This window comes from Triticum urartu, chromosome 4A, assembly GCF_056163025.1.
Source record: "Triticum urartu cultivar PI428250 chromosome 4A, HENAU_Tu73, whole genome shotgun sequence".
Lineage (NCBI taxonomy): Eukaryota > Viridiplantae > Streptophyta > Magnoliopsida > Poales > Poaceae > Triticum > Triticum urartu.
This window is the reverse complement of record NC_141876.1, coordinates 368,700,439-368,716,893: the sequence shown is the minus strand read 5'-3', so window position 1 is coordinate 368,716,893 and position 16,455 is coordinate 368,700,439.

Sequence of the window (16,455 nt, the reverse complement as noted above, 5' to 3'; positions counted from 1 at the left end):
TTGGCAATGGGTGGAAGGCTTGGCCTTTTGCTCGGTGTTTTGTTCCACTCATGTCGCCTTAAGAACCGATAAACCGGTGTTATGTTCCTTGATTTTGTGTTCCTAACACGGTTGGGGTTTATGGGACCCCCTTGATAGTTCACTTTGAATAAAACTCTTCCAGCAAGGCCCAACATTAGTTTTACCATTTGCCTAATAATAACTAAAACTTGCATAGGGACCGGCTAACACCCGAGGACTTGATTAACAACCCGGGCCAGTGCTCCTCATGAGTGTTGGTCCAAACTAGGCAGCCTGCGAGGCTGCCTCGGGGAAACCCGAGGTATTTGGTATTCACCTGTAGCTTGTCCCATCCGATCGTGGCCTGAGACGACATACGCACGGCTCCTATCGGGGTGTCGGAACGTCGGGAGGTCTTGTTGGACTTGTTTTACCATTGTTGAAATATCTTGTGCACCTGGATTCCGAGTCTGATCGGGTTGTCCCTAAAATAAGAGGTTTTACCTCTGCTGATCGTGAGAGCTTGTGATGGGCTAAGTTGGGACACCCCTACAGGGTTATGATCTTTCGAAAATCGTGCCCGCGGTTATGTGGCGGATTGGAGTTTGTTAATATCCGGTTGTAGATAACTCGACACAAAAACTCAAATAAAATACACAACTTGTGTGCGTAGCTGTGATGGTCTCTTCTTGAGGGAGTTCGGGAAGAGAACACGACTGGGTTATGAATGACTCGTAGGTAGACAGGATCATCTAGTGATCATGACTAGTTTACGATCGTTGGCTTAGCTTCTCTTCTCGCTCTGAAAGTTCGTAAGCTAGCCACCACATATATGCTTAGCGCCTGTTGCAACCCCACTTGATAGCTTCTCCCCTCCTAAAAGCTTTGGTAGTTTTGATACCCAGGAACAAGATTGCCGAGTCTTCGTGACTCACGGTTTACTACACAAACAAGTGCAGGTACAGCTGAGTTTGATGCAGGCGATGGCCAGGAGCTCCAAAGGGAGTTTGATGAAGAGCGTGGGCGTATGTACGTGACATACCCCGATGATTAGTAGTGGTTCCTACTAGGGCCGATCGGGTATAGTTGGGTGGTTATCTTCTTTTCTTTTGGATCCGTCCGTAGTCGGACCTTGTGTGTACTCTGAATGATCTATGAATAATTTGATCATTGTGTGACGTGGCGATTGTAAGCCAACTATTTACTTCCTTGTTCTTTTACACGGGAATGTGTGAAGATGACCCTTCTTGCGATCATAACAAAATGTGGTTATGCCTCTAAGTCGTGCCTCGACACGTAGGAGATATAGCCGTATCTTGGGCGTTACAACATATAACTAGGCAACAAAGACCAAAGCCGCGGAAGCACTAGAGAGGTCCCACCACGAGGCGGACGCAGCAGAGATGTCCCAGTGCGCCGCGGAGCCCTCGAACGAGCTCTCACGGGCAAGCGAGGGATCTCACAAGCGCGGTCGCCGTGTCGGCGATTGCGGCGAGCTGGCGTTGCTGAAGTCCTTGCCCGGCGATGACGACATTCTCGCTGGCCTCATTAAGCAGCAGGAGCTGGTCGAAGGCTTGATGAAGCTGCTCGAGATCAGCGATGCCTCGGTTGACAAGGCGACCAACCATGTCGAGCAACTCATGGGTGACAATGCGAAGCTCCTCAGGGTGCTTGCCGAGAAGGAGGAGGAGGCCGCCAGTTGGAAGATGCTGCATGAGCAGAGTAGTGCCTCGGGGATGACGCTGGCAGCGGTCATCGAGGAACTGATGGGTGAATTGAGGAAGCTCCGGATCTAGCGCGAGCAGGAGGTGGAGGAATCCGTGGCTGCTTCCAACCAAAATCGTGAGGAATTGAAGAAGGACCTGGAGGATGTCGTCGCCCGGCAATCCATCGATGAGTAGAGACAGTAGCGACCCAAGTCGTTGTCTGTGATTTCCTTCTTTCTCTTGCCCCTGTGTCTTCTGGGCTTTGCCGCATGTGGCATTTTAAATTATTCGAAATATGTAAGACAATTATTATCCGCGCCATTGTAAATTTGTCGTCGTATTATCCGTTGCCATTTTATTTGTTGTCGTATTATTCGTTTCCCTATGTGGCACTTTAAATTAGGCCGGAATACGAGTTGAAAACATGAACAAAGCAAAATGCTGCCATGGGATCACAAGTAAACACCCTCCGTCCAGGTGCTTTAATTAACCGTGTGTTAAGCAGCATCTCGGACGCCATTAATGAAGAAGTTGTGAGCGAGGCGGGCGGCTGGTGGATGGAGGTCAAAGAGATCGCTTCCCGGTGAGCATGGGCGGCCTTGCTACTCGCACGTGTCCCGTCAAGCCCGTGAGGTGGACAAGATGCACGCGTCCCGTCAATCCTGCGCGACGGACTGCTCGCACGCGTCCCGTCAAGCCTGCACGGATGACTTCTCGCGCTCGTCCCGTCTAATCAAAGAGCTGCACGCACGCCACCAAGTATGTTTAAATTTTGGCAGAGGTAGTGGCCGCACTTAAATGGTTACGGGAACACGTGGTTCATATAATACAACTATTTGCGATACTAACGTGTCAGCTATTTGTTTTATAAGGACTTCGTTGGCTATTAATGTGCGCGCCTTGTCTCAAACTGGACGAGTTTTTTACCACGTCATATATGTGCCATGTCATGAAACCATGCCAAGTTTCATGTTTTTTGGGTGAGTTTTTGATTTACTAGGATTTAAAAACTGAGATTCCCAATGCTTCAGGACAATGTGAAGTTTGTAATTCGTTCCCATTCCTTAAATGAGACCTAAACATGCACCCATTCACACATGTATGATTTCTCATCCATTTTGCTTCACTGGAGCATGTGCTTGTATTTCAAATTTGAATTATGGACTACATTAAATGCCTATAAAACTTAATTAATCTATACAATGGCCAAACGAACCCTGAACAATTTCAAATTTCAACACGACACTTCAGTTATTCTATGTTGCCTGTAGAAAATAAAGTTCAAGGCGAGAAGAGGCAGCGATTATTGTTTCGCCCATAAGAGGGGCATCTTTCCCTACCGGAACCACGAGGGTTGCAAGAAGCTTCAGTTTGTAAGAGGCTTGTAATATAGCTTGGCCCAAATTGGACAATTATTTTATCACGACATATATGTGCCATGTAGTGACACCAAGCCAAGTTTCATGATTTTCTAGTGAGTTTTGGATTTACAGAGATTTAAAAACCGAGATTCACAATGTTTGTGGCCAAGCAAGGACACCGAGATGGTTGAATTCATTCCCATTCGTTCCATGGGACCTAAACATGCACCCCAACGACACATGTACGTTTTTTCTAGCCATTTTGGTTCACTGGAGCATGTATTTGTAGTTCGTATTTGAATTATGGACATTAAATGCCTAGAAAACTCAATTAATGAATAAAAAAGGTCGAATGACCTCTGAATAATTTCAAAGTTCAGTGTGAAAAATCTCCTGTTGTTCCGTGTTGCGTGTAGAAGAAAATACAAGGCTAGAAGAGGGAGCGATTATCGATTCTCCCACAAGGGGACATGTTTCCCTATCGAAACCACGAGGGTCCTTGCGACAGGCTCCGGTTTGTAAGAGGTTTGTAATAAAGCTTGGCCCAAATTGGACAATGTTTTTACCACAACATATATGTGCCATGACGTGACACCATGCCACCTTTGATGACTTTCTGGTGAGTTTTGGATTTATGAGGATTTAAAAACCGAGAATCCAAATGATCGAGGACGAGCCAGGATGCCGGTACGACTGTAATTCATTCACATTCCTGGCATGGGACCTAAGCATGCACCCAAGGACACATGTATAATTTTTCTAGCCATTTTGGTGAACTGGAGCATGTATTTGTAGTTCAGATTTGAATTGTGGACATTAAATGCCTAGGAAACTCAATTAGTGTATAAAAAGGCCAAACGAACCCTGAATAAGTTTAAATTTCAGCACGGATATCCTGTCATTCCATGTTGCCCGTAAAAGAAAATACAAGGCGAAAAGAGGCAGTGATTATCATTTCATCCACAAGGGGGACATGTTTCCTATCGGAACCACGAGGCTTCTTTGAGAGAAGCTCCGGTTTGTAAGAGGCTTGTAATAAAACTTGCGCCAAAATGGACAAAAAACTCCTCGACATATATGTGCCATGTCATGACACCATGCCAAGTTTCACGATTTTTGGGTGAGTTTTGGATTTACGGGGATTTAAAAACCGAGATTCTTCTCACAAAATGTTTTCAAATAGCACACGGTTCACTCATGAAAGCCGTGTGCCTACCAAACCGTGCCCGATGCCCCCCTCCCCCTGCTGCGTACGCGATCTGAGTCGTGCGTTCTGATTGGCCAGAACCCACACACCATAGATCATACGTCTACACCGTTGGATGCTCCCAGATCGAACGACAATCCTCAGCCCTTTCGACAGCACATGCAGTATATGGGTAATCACTGTGCGCATGTGTCGTGCTACTTCACGTTTCCTTCTCTACTGAGATTTATATATTAATGTTGCTATATATCCAAACAGGCTACTGTTTCCCGCCACTCCTCTCATCGGTTTCCCGCCTCTTCTCCCATCGTTTTCCTGCTACCAGTGGCAGTGCTCATTGAAGGCTAGGCGGCGACACACCGGCCATGTAAATATCACACACAATTTCTAAAAGCACAAATATGTGTTATAGGAGGGAGTAGGTCCCATAGGGTGACCAGCGTGAAATGCCTTAAAGGCAAGGAGGCAATTCCTATCAGCAAGATGCGGCTTCCCATCCGCTAGCCTAGTTGAATAGAACGTAGAAGTTAAGCATGCTCGGGCTGAAGTAGTCCAAGGATGGGTGACCTGGTGGGAAGTTGCATATCTCGAGCTTCATTTAAATGCTATGACACGATCATTATAGAGATAAAGAGATAAATATCTCTATGGTGACCTGTCATGGCGATTATAAAAACCTTGGGATCCTTGTTTTGCTAATTTGTACACTATATTTTTATTGGTTATTTTTTGCTCTAAAAATTAAAGAATGATTGAATCTATAGTGACCTGTCATGGCGATTATATAAACCTTTTTCAGGTCGCATGTAGGGTACAGGGGGCAGGGTGTTCTGGTCAAGCACGTCTCCCTTATGCAGTTTATAGACGCTGCACATATCTGTGGGCTCCCCGAGGTATATATATTATCATTTACCGATAATGAGGGGGCCCACACAATCTATCCCTTTGACCCAACAACGAGAGGGGATTGACCATGATGGTTTCCTATTGCTATGTGTGCCATGTTAGACCAAATAAAGTTTGAGCGCATGCGTTGGACGACACCCCCCTGCAGCCTCGAAGTTGGGAAACCGACATCGTACATATTGAACCAGGCTTGGGGTCGAGTACGGTGTTTGGTTTGTAATGTAGTTAGTGGCCCATCGAAGTTGTGCATTCGGTATTTAAACACATCACAAACCACCGTACCCATACATATTTTCGGGCCGCATGCAGTGTATATGGGGTCTTCTGATCGACCACGTCTCCCTTGCGCAATTTTTTGTGACGACGCGCATATCTGTGGGCTCCCCGAGTGTATATATATAATCCCTTTGACAAATAACGAGGGGTATGTGTTGGCCACGAATGGATTCCTCCTAGTTCGTGTTAAGGCCGGTCACCGTCACATGTCGTTCAACCAAAGCTCGGGCTCATGCGTTGTCAAGATTCCCTCCCACATGCTCAGATTGTTGGGTTCGACCTACACCGTACCCTGCATATCTCGTCCTTAACTACCTGGCCTTCATGGTTGTTGTCTGTATCGAGATATAGGCACCACATCTAAATTGTACATTATTCTATATTGAAAACACACATCACCCCTTCCAACATACATCATTTTGGGCCGCATGCAAGAGGTGCTGGTTTTGTGGTCCCTCTTGTGCAATTTTTATGATGGTTCAATCTATTCACCGGTCCGTCTTATGGTAGATCATGACGACATGCATGTATGACCAAAGTATCATTACGTGCATCCGCCCCACTGTCACGAAGTGGGAGGTGGTGGGTCAAGCACCCTAGCTAGCTACGACATTATGTCATTATAGATATATCCAAGGGTGCTTTCGGGTTTGCGAGGAAGGTGCCACCAAAGTTGTGCATTGTGTATTTAAAGTTTTAAACATCACACCAATATTCCTACATATATTTGGTCACTTCTAGGTGGTTCTTGACTTCTGGCCCCTCTCATCGATCTTCGACGACGCGCCCAACCGTGGGCCCACACGGTCAAGGTTGTGCATTGGAATTTTGAACATCACAGACCACCCTTTTCACTCGTATATATTTGGGCGACATGCTAGTGTGGCTGTCTTCTGACCCTCTAACATTTTTTGCTACAAAGACTCTGATGACGCTCAACGGACATGGGTATAATGTCTTAACCGTGTGTGATGCAAGTGCATGATACGTCCATTTTGCATCATGCTTTTATATCGATATTTATCGCATTATGGGTTGTTATTACACATTATGTCACAATGCTTATGCCTTTTCTCTCTTATTTTACAAGTTCACATGAAGAGGGAGAATGTCGGCAGCTAGGATTCTGGGCTGGAAAAGGAGCAAATATTAGAGACATATTCTGCACAACTCCAAAAGTCCTGAAACTCTAGGAAAGTTAGTTTTGGAATATATTAAAAATATTGGGTGAACAAAGCACCAGAGGGGAGCCAGCCACCGTCCACGAGGGTGGGGGCGCGCCCTACCCTCCTGGGCGCACCCCCTACCTCGTGGGCCACCTGGCAGGCCCCCGATGCCCATCTTTTGGTATAAGGTGTCTTTTGCCCCGGAAAAAAATGAGGAGGAAGCTTTCGGGACAAAGCGCCGCCGTCTCGAGGCGGAACCTTGGCGGAACCAATCTAGGGCTCCGACGGAGCTGTTCTACCAGAGAAACATCCCTCCAGGAGGGGAAATCGTCACCATCGTCATCACCATCGATCCTCTCTTCCGGAGGGGGTTAATCTCCACTAACATCTTCACCAACACCATCTCCTCTCAAACCCTAGTTCATCTCTTGTTTCCGATATTTGTCTCAAAACATCAGATTGGTACTTGTGGGTTGCTAGTAGTGTTGATTACTCCTTGTAGTTGATGCTAGTTGGTTTATTCGGTGGAATATTATATGTTCAAATCCTTTATGCATATTAATACCCCTTTGATTATGAACATGAATATGATTTGTGAGTAGTTATGTTTGTTCCCGAGGACATGAGAGAAGTCTTGCTATAAGTAGTCATGTGAATTTGGTATTCGTTCGATATTTTGATGAGACGTATGTTGTCTTTCCTCTAGTGGTGTTATGTGAACGTCGACTACTTGACACTTCACCATTGTTTGGGCCTAGGGGAAGGCAATGGGAAGTAATAAGTAGATGATGGGTTGCTAGAGTGACAGAAGCTTAAACCCTAGTTTATGCGTTGCTTCGTAAGGGGCTAATTTGGATCCATATGTTTCATCTTATGGTTAGATTTACCTTAATTCTTCTTTCGTAGTTGCGGATGCTTGCGAAGGGGGTTAATCATAAGTGGGATGCTTGTCCAAGGAAGGGCAGTACCCAAGAACCGGTTCACCCACATATCAAATTATCAAAGTAACGAACGCGAATCATATGAGCATGATGAAAACCAGCTTGACGATAATTCCCATGTGTCCTCGGGAGCGCTTTCCTTTATATAAGAGTTTGTCCAGGCTTGTCCTTTGCTACAAAAAGGATTGGGCCACCTTGCTGCACCTTGTTTACTTTTATTACTTGTTACCCGTTACGAATTACCTTATCACAAAACTATTTGTTACCGATAATTTCAGTGCTTGCAGAGAATACCTTACTAAAAACCGCTTGTCATTTCCTTTTGCTCCTCGTTGGGTTCGACACTCTTACTTATTGAAAGGATTACAATAGATCCTCTATACTTGTGGGTCATAAAGACTCTTTTCTGGCGCCATTGTCGGGGAGTGAAGCGCCTTTGGTAAGTGGAATTTGGTAAGGAAAAATTTATATAATGTGCTGAAATTTACTGTCACTTGTTACTATGGAAAACAATCCTTTGAGGGGCTTGTTCAGGGTATCTTCACCCTGACCAGTAGAGCAAAGAGTTTCTCCTCAACCTACTGAACCTACTGAAAATGTTTACTTTGAAATTCCTTCGGGTATGATAGAGAAACTGCTAGCTAATCCTTTTACAGGAGATGGAACATTACATCCCGATATGCACCTAATCTATGTGGATGAAGTTTGTGGATTATTTAAGCTTGCAGGTATGCCCGAGGATGTTACCAAGAAGAAGGTCTTCTCTTTATCTTTGAAGGGAAAGGCATTGACATGTTTAGGCTATGTGATGATATTGGATCATGGAACTACAACCGATTGAATTTGGAATTTCATCAGAAGTTTTATCCTATGCATCTGGTTCATCGTGATCGTAATTATATACATAATTTTTGGCCTCGCGAAGGATAAAGCATCGCTCAAGCTTGGGGGAGGCTTAAGTCAATGTTATATTTGTGCCCCAATCATGAGCTCTCAAGAGAAATTATCATTCAAAATTTTTATGCTCGGCTTTCTCTCAATAATCGCTCCATGCTCGATACTTCTTGTACTGGTTCTTTTATGATGAAGACTATTGAATTCAGATGGGATTTATTGGAAATAATTAAACGCAACTCTGAAGATTGGGAACTCGACGAAGGTAAGGAGTCAGGTATAACACCTAAGTTTGATTGTGTTAAATCTTTTATGGATACCGATGCTTTTCGTGAATTTAACACTAAATATGGACTTGACTCTGAGATAGTAGCTTCTTTCTGTGAATCATTTTCTACTCATGTTGATCTCCCTAAGGAGAAGTGGCTTAAATATCATCCTCCCATTGAAGTAAAAGTAGTTGAACCTATTAAAGTTGAAGAAAAGACTATCACTTATAATGTTGATCCTATTGTTCCTACCACTTATATTGAGAAACCACCTTTCCCTGTTAGAATGAAGGATCATGCTAAAGCTTCAACCCTGGTTCGTAAGAGTAATACTAAAACACCTACACCCTCTGAGAAAATTAAAGTTGAGCCTAGTATTGCTATGGTTAAAAATCTCTTGGTCGATAATATTGATGGTTATGTTATTTACTTTTGTGATGAAGCTGCTAGAATTGCTAGACCCAATACTAAAGATAAACATAGACCTGTTGTAGGCATACATGTTGTTTCTATTAAAATAGGAGATCATTGTTACATGGCTTATGTGATATGGGTGCTAGTGCGAGTGCAATACCTCATACTTTATATAAAGAAATTATGTATGATATTGCACCTGCTGAGATACAAGATATTGATGTTACTATTAAGCTTGCCAATAGAGATACTCTTTCACCAGTCGAGATTGTTAGAGATGTTGAAGTCTTGTGTGGGAAAGTTAAATATCCTACTGATTTTCTTGTTCTTGGTTCCCCACAAGATGACTTTTGTCCCATTATATTTGGTAGGCCCTTCTTGAATACTGTTAATGCTAAGATAGACTGCAAAAAGGATATTGTTTCTGTTGGTTTAGGGGATATGTCTCATGATTTAAATTTTGCTAAATTTCGTAGACAACCCCATGATAAAGAATTGCCTAGTAAAGATGAAATTATTGGTCTTGCTTATATTGTCGTGCCTCCTAATGATCCTTTAGAACAATATTTTCTAGACCATGAAAATGATATGTTTATGAAAGAAAGAAGGGAAATAGATGAAGTATTCTTTAAACAGGGACCTATTTTGAAACACAACTTGCTTGTTGAAATTCTAGGGGATCCTCCTCCACCCAAGGGTGATCCCTTGTTTGAGCTTAAACCATTACCTGATACTCTAAAATATGCTTATCTTGATGAAAAGAAGATACATCCTATTATTATTATTAGTGCTAACCTTTCAGAGTAGGAAGAAGAGAAATTATTGAAAACTCTGAAGAAGCACCGCGCTGCTATTGGATATATTCTTGATGATCTTAAGGGCATTAGTCCCACTCTATGCCAACATAAAATAAAATTGGAGAAAGACGCTAAACCGGTTGTTGATCACCAACGACGGTTAAATCCTAAGAAGAAAGAAGTGGTAAGAAATGAAATACTAAAGCTTCTGGAGGCAGGTATAATTTATCATGTTTCTGATAGTCAGTGGGTAAGTCCTGTCCATTGTCTCCCTAAGAAGGGAGGTATTACTGTTGTTCCTAATGATAAAGATGAATTGATCCCACAAAGAATTGTTACAGGTTATAGAATGGTAGTTGATTTCCGCAAATTAAATAAAGCTACTAGAAAGGAACATTACCCTTTACCTTTTATTGATCAAATGCTAGAAATATTATCCAAACATACACATTTTTGCTTTCTAGATGGTTATTCTGGTTTCTCTCAAATACATGTGTCAAAAGAGGATCAGGAAAAGACCACTTTTACTTGCCCTTTGGTACCTTTGCTTATAGACGTATGCCTTTTGGTTTATGTAATGCACCTGCTACCTTTCAAAGATGTATGACTGCTATATTCTCTGACTTTTGTGAAAAGATTGTTGAGGTTTTCATGGATGATTTCTCCGTGTATGGAACTTCTTTTGATGATTGCTTAAGAAACCTTGATCGAGTTTTGCAGAGATGTGAAGAAACTAACCTTGTCTTGAATTGGGAGAAGTGCCACTTTATGGTTAATGAAGGTATTTTCTTGGGGCATAAAGTTTCTGAAAGAGGTATTGAAGTTGATAAGGCTAAAGTTGATGCTATTGAAAAGATGTCGTGTCTTAAGGACATTAAAGGTATAAGAAGTTTCCTTGGCCATGCCGGTTTCTATAGGAGGTTCATTAAAGACTTCTCAAAAATTTCTAGGCCTCTGACTAATCTCTTACAAAAAGATCTTCCTTTTGTCTTTGATGATGATTGTGTAGAAGCATTTGAAATACTTAAGAAAGCCTTGATTTCTGCACCTATTGTTCAGCCACATGATTGGAATTTACCCTTTGAAACTATGTGTGATGCTAGTGATTATGCTATAGGTGCTGTTCTAGGACAAAGAGTTGATAAGAAATTAAATGTTATCCAATATGCTAGTAAAACTCCAGACAGTGCCCAAAGAAATTATGCTACTACTGAAAAGGAATTTTTACCAGTTGTATTTGCTTGTGATAAGTTCAGACCCTATATTGTTGATTCTAAAGTAACTGTTCAAACTGAGCATGCTGCTATTAAATATCTTATGGAAAAGAAAGATGCTAAACCTAGACTTATTAGATGGGTTCTCTTGCTACAAGAATTTGATTTGCATATTATTGATAGAAAGGGAGCTGAGAACCCCGTTGCAGACAACTTGTCTAGGTTAGAAAATGTTCTTGATGACCCACTACCTATAGATGATAGCTTTCCTAATGAACAATTAGCTGTCATAAATGCTTCTCGTACTGCTCCATGGTATGTTGATTATGCTAATTATATTGTTGCTAAATTTATACCACCTAGTTTCACATACCAACAAAAGAAAAAGTTTTTCTATGATTTAAGACATTACTTCTGGGATGACCCACACCTTTATAAAGAAGGAGTAGATGGTGTTATTAGACGTTGTGTACCTGAGCATGAACAGGAACAGATCCTACGCAAGTGTCACTCCGAGGCTTATGGAGTACACCATGCTGGAGATACAACTACACATAAGGTATTGCAATCCGGTTTTTATTGGCCTACTCTTTTCGAGGATGCCCATAAGTTTGTCTTGTCTTGTGATGAATGTCAAAGAATTGGTAATATTAGTAGACGTCAAGAAATGCCTATGAACTATTCACTTGTTATTGAACCATTTGATGTTTGGGGCTTTGATTATATGGGACCGTTCCCTTCCTCTAATGGGTATACACATATTTTAGTTGTTGTTGATTACGTTACTAAGTGGTTAGAAGCTATTCCAACTAGTAGTGTTGATCATAACACCTCTATTAAGATGCTTAAAGAAGTTATTTTTCCGAGGTTTGGAGTCCCTAGATACTTAATGATTGATGGTGGTTCACATTTTATTCATGGTGCCTTTCGTAAAATGCTTGCTAAGTATGATGTTAATCATAGAATTGCATCTCCATATCACCCACAGTCTAGTGGTCAAGTAGAACTGAGTAATAGAGAGCTTAAATTAATTTTGAAAAAACTGTTAATAGGTCTAGAAAGAATTGGTCCAAGAAACTTGATGATGCATTATGGGCCTATAGAACTGCGTATAAAAATCCTATGGGTATGTCTCCATATAAAATGGTTTATGGAAAAGCATGTCACTTACCTCTTGAACTAGAACATAAGGCATATTGGGCCATTAAAGAGCTCAATTATGATTTCAAACTTGCCGGTGAGAAGAGACTATTTGACATTAGCTCACTTGATGAGTGCAGAACCCAGGCCTATGAGAATGCCAAACTGTTTAAAGAAAAAGTTAAAAGATGGCATGACAAAAAGATACATAAGTGTGAGTTTAATGTAGGAGATTATGTTTTGTTATACAACTCTCGTTTAAGATTCTTTGCGGGAAAAATCCTCTCTAAATGGGAAGGTCCTTACGTTATTGAGGAGGTCTATCATTCCGGTGCCATAAAAATCAACAACTTCGAAGGCACAAATCCGAGGGTGGTGAACGGTCAAAGAATCAAACATTATATCTCAGGTAATCCCTTATATGTTGAAACTAATGTTATTGACACCGTAACCCCGGAGGAGTATATAAGGGACACTTTCCAGAATGTTTCAGACTCCAAAAAGGAAGAGGTATGTGGTACGGTAAGTAAACCGACTCCAAAATAGTTCCAATAGCAATTTTTCTCTGTTTGGAATATTAAAAAAATAGGAAAATAAGAAGCAGTCCGGAAAGGACACGAGGCGTCCACGAGGGTGGAGGGCACGCCCCCTGCCTCGTGGGCACCTCGTGTGCCCTCCGGACTCTGATTTCTTGCACGATACTTCTTTTGGTCGGTAAAAATTCATTATATAATCTCCCGAAGGTTTTGACCACCGTACCACGCAAATATCCTCTGTTTTTGTTTCGAGCTGTCTCTGCTGCAAATTTAGAGCAAGATGTCATCTCAAGATTCTGACGGAGAGAGCTATGTCTCACATCTCATTGCTGACCCAAAGACCTGTGGGGACCTATCTCCTTATGGTCGAACTACGGATGACGAGGAGGATGCTCATTTGATGAGAATCGATGATTCAAGTTCGGAGGAGGATGATGTTCCTCTACCTCAACCCGAAGATATGCACGTGAAGTTCAAGAAGTCTAGTCTCCCTAAGAGGGCTAACCTGTCTAATAACTGATCTTCCTTCTCGTTTTCGGTAGAAAAGCAAATGAGATTTATGTGACAAGATATTGAAGCTGGAGTTGGAGGTCGATGATCTAAAGGAGGAAATTGCTCTCCTCCACTATAATATGAAAAAGCTGAAGGCACAATTGTCATCACCATCACCATATTCTTCACCACCAAAGAAAGAGACATAAATACATGGGTATGGGCACTCCCCTTGGCAACTGCTAAGCTTGGGGGAGTGCCCCGGTATCGTATCACCATCACACTTCTATCTTTACTGTTTTTCTTAGTTCGATCCTTTTGGTTATATCTTGATCTAGTAGAATAAAGTTTAGTATGATCTAGCTTTGAGTATTGTGTTGATCCTTATCTATGTAATCAAGTCCGTGAGCTTTATATAATAAAGATTAGTTTTAAGTCAAGGGCTTTGTTATCTTGCTATGATCATATGGATCTTATGGAGAGTAATGACTTCACATATAAAGAGTATGATGAATAAAAGTTGTTGAGAGTTGACAAACATAGTTTTGGTCATCGTTGCAATTAATAGGAAGTAATAAAGAAAGAGAGGTTTTCACATATAAATATACTATCTTGGACATCTTTTATGATTGTGAGCACTCATTAAAATATGACATGCTAAAAAGTTGATGTTGGACAAGGAAGACAACGTAATGGGTTATGTTTTCTTATATCCGAAATAAATTATATTGTCATGGATCGTCCAATATGTTGAGCTTGCCTTTCCCCTTCATGCTAGCCAAATTCTTTGCACCAAGTAGAGATACTACTCGTGCTTCCAAATATCCTTAAACCCAGTTTTGCCATGAGAGTCCACCATATCTATCTATGGATTGAATAAGATCCTTCAAGTAAGTTTTCATTGTTGCAAGCAATAAAAATTGCTCTCTAAATATGTATGATCTATTAGTGTGGAGAAAATAAGCTTTATACGATCTTGTGATATGGAAGAAATAAAAGCGACGGACTACATAATAAAGGTCCCTATCACAAGTGGCAATATAAAGTGACGTTCTTTTGCATTAAGATTTTGTGCATCCAACCATAAAAGCACATGACAACCTCCGCTTCCCTCTGCGAAGGGCCTATCTTTTATTTTTGTCTTATACGTCATACAAGAGTCATGGTGATTTTCACCTTTCCTTTTTATATTTTATCCTTTGGCAAGCACTGTGTGTTGGAAAGATCCTGATATATATAGCTAATTGGATGTCGGTTTTCATAAACTATTATTGTTGACATTACCCTTGAGGTAAAAGGTTGGGAGGCAAAACTATAAGCCCCTATCTTTCTCTGTGTCCGATTAAAGCTTCATACCCATAAGTATTGCGAGTGTTAGCAATTGTGAAGACTAAATGATAGTTGAGTATGTGGACTTGCTGAAAAGCTCTTATATTGACTCTTTCCGATGTTATGATAAATTGAAATTGCTTCAATGACTGAGATTATAGTTTGTTAGTTTTTAATGAAGTTTCTGATTCATACTTTACATTGTGAATAGATTGTTACTTTAGCTTAAGAAATCATATGACAATATATATATATATATATTGTCATATATATATATATATTGCTGTTCTAAGAATGATCATGATGTCCTCATGTCCGTATTTTATTTTATCGACACCTCTATCTCTAAACATGTGGACATTTTTCGATATCGGCTTCCGCTTGAGGACAATCGAGGTCTAAGCTTGGGGGAGTTGATACGTCCATTTTACATCATGCTTTTATATCGATATTTATCACATTATGGGCTGTTATTACACATTATGTCACAATGGTTATGCCTTTTTTCTCTTATTTTACGAGGTTTACATGAAGAGGGAGAATACCGGCAGCTGGAATTCTAGGCTGGAAAAGGAGCAAATATTAGAGACCTATTCTGCACAACTCCAAAAGTCCTGAAACTCCACAAAAGTCAGTTTTGGAATATATTAAAAATATTGGGCGAATAAAGCACTAGAGGGGAGCCAGCCACCGTCGACGAGGGTGGGGGCGCGCCCTACCCCCTGGGCGCGCCCCCTGCCTCATGGGCCACCTGGCAGGCCCCCGATGCCCATCTTTTGGTATAAGGTGTCTTTTGCCCTGGAAAAAAATAAGGAGGAAGCTTTTGGGAGAAGCGCCGCCGTCTCGAGGCGGAACCTTGGCGGAACCAATCTAGGGCTCCGGCTGAGCTGTTCTGCCGGGGAAACATCCCTCTCGGAGGGGAAAATCGTCACCATCATCATCACCATCGATCCTCTCTTCGGGAGGGGGTCAATCTCCACCAACATCTTCACCAGCACCATTTCCTCTCAAACCCTAGTTCATCTCTTGTATCCGATCTTTGTCTCAAAACCTCAGATTGGTACCTGTTGGTTGCTAGTAGTGTTGATTACTCCTTGTAGTTGATGCTAGTTGGTTTATTCAGTGGAATATTATATGTTCAGATCCTTTATGCATATTAATACCCCTCTGATTATGAACATGAATATGATTTGTGAGTAGTTACATTTGTTCCTGAGGACATGAGAGAAGTCTTGCTATAAGTAGTCATGTGAATTTGGTATTCGTTTGATATTTTGATGAGATGTATGTTGTCTTTCCTCTAGTGGTGTTATGTGAACGTCGACTACATGAAACTTAACCATTGTTTGGGCCTAGGGGAAGGCATTGGGAAGTAATAAGTAGATGATGGGTTGCTAGAGTGACAGAAGCTTAAACCCTAGTTTATGCGTTGCTTCGTAAGGGGCTATTTGGATCCATATGTTTCATGCTATGGTTAGGTTTACCTTAATTCTTCTTTCGTACTTGCGGATGCTTGCGAAGAGGGTTAATCATAAGTGGGATGCTTGTCCAAGAAATGGCAGTACCCAAGCACCGGTCCACCCACATATCAAATTATCAAAGTAACGAACGCGAATCATATGAGCATGATGAAAACTAGCTTGACGATAATTCCCATGTGGTCCTCGGGAGCGCTTTCCTTTATATAAGAGTTTGTACAGGCTTGTACTTTGCTACAAAAAGGATTGGGCCACCTTGCTGCACCTTGTTTACTTTTATTACTTGTTACCCGTTACGAGTTACCTTATCACAAAACTATCTGTTACCG